The 1,545-nt window shown below is 32.0% G+C and overlaps 1 long non-coding RNA gene across 1 annotated transcript; it reads right to left on the bottom strand.

The window, feature by feature from the left end:
- Positions 1-593: 593 nt before the first annotated feature.
- On the bottom strand, positions 594-1,137 carry LOC111383127. Its single transcript, XR_002700697.1, has 2 exons — positions 990-1,137; positions 594-859 (listed from the first exon to the last, which is right to left on the bottom strand). It is a non-coding gene; the product is annotated as an uncharacterized LOC111383127 (long non-coding RNA).
- Between the last annotated feature and the right edge of the window lie 408 nt (positions 1,138-1,545).

A 1,545-nucleotide genomic window follows, 5' to 3' on the forward strand; every position in this document is an offset into this window, starting at 1 on the left:
TTTGTCTTAAGAGGTTTGTTCCTTACACAATCGTCTGATCCCTTTTTAATTGTTAGCGACTACCCGCGCGAAAGAGTGGGAAATATACCAAACCAAATCAAGTCGGAGATCTTATTGGAAATAGGAAGATAAAGGTTCTAGGACAGCCTTCCGAATGAAAATAAAAACAAGACATGCATGAAATCAATCCTACTTAGGAAACTGATGCAAGACTCAGCACTTGCCTTCAGACTTAGGCTTTCAGATCTCGTTGGTTTTTGAAGTACACTGCAATTCCGTAGGTTAATGATCCACTTCAAAACCAACAAATCTGTACCATATGTTTAATGCCAAGTGCAATATAGCAAAACAAATTCAAAGTTGACAAACAAAGGCCTCAAATTAATAAGAGTATACTCGTTTAGCAAAATAGATATCATTTTCTTTTAAAGTCAGCTGAAATTATAGCTCAGATCTTCAGTAGTTAATGGCATAAAAAAGCACTTAGCCTTGGGGGGAAAAAGAAAGAAAGAATGAATACCTTGATTACTGTATAACAAAACAAGAACATGAAAATGGTGAATTCGAAACTTTAAACTTGAACATTCAAAAAGAATATAATAATACCAAATCATAGAATAAGAAGAAAATGATTAGATCCTTGAGCAAAATTGTCCTCAAGCTTTTCTTTATTGATCTCAACACACACAGACCAACAGGAGAGTAATCAAATTTTTATAATAAATATCAGGAGAGGGAAAAAAAAAAAAAAAAGAATAAACCAGATCTTTACTTTCACTCTTTCTTATTCTATTCCCTACTTGTGCCTCTCAAAAACTTGAATTCAGCAAAGAAGAGAACCCATTTAGCCTAAAAGAAGCTGCATGACAAATCATAACAAAGAAAAAATATTGGAAATAACAATCACAATGCAAATTCAAGAATTCAAATCACAAAACAAAATTAATTAATTGTAAATATTCAAGAAAATGCATAAAATAAGTAATTACCATCACATTTGACGTGTAGAATGGAATGTAAGAGCAAAGAGAGGAGAAGTAAACGTATTACAGACTCCATTGCTGGTTGTCTGAGAAAATGTACTGAGAGTTCAACTTGAAGCTTCTGCATACAAGACTCTCGTCGCTATAATAGAAACTTTCGGGGACGTGGAAATATGAACTGATACGGTGACGTTTTGTTGAAGTATCAATTGAACTGATACGGTGTCGTCTAGTTGAAGTTTCAATTTCTGCTTTACCTTGGAGAATGACCCTTGAACTTTACTCAAATTCGTTAATAAATTGGATTGCAACTTACAAAATAATGAAATATTATTGTTAGGCTTAATATGGACTTTAACTGTGGTAAATTTTTATTGTTGCTCGCCTTCTTTCTTTTCCTATAATTATCTATCCATTACATAATAATCTTTTATCTCATTTATACGAATAATGGGTAAATTTCATTTAAATTATTAAATTTTAATTTATCTCAATTAGATCACTTAGCTTCAATATGGGGCCATTTGAGCACCATTATTTGTAAATTATAATGAGATGAATA

The sequence above is a fragment of the Olea europaea genome, unplaced genomic scaffold, assembly GCF_002742605.1.
Source record: "Olea europaea var. sylvestris unplaced genomic scaffold, O_europaea_v1 scaffold26182, whole genome shotgun sequence".
NCBI classification, from domain to species: Eukaryota; Viridiplantae; Streptophyta; class Magnoliopsida; order Lamiales; family Oleaceae; genus Olea; species Olea europaea.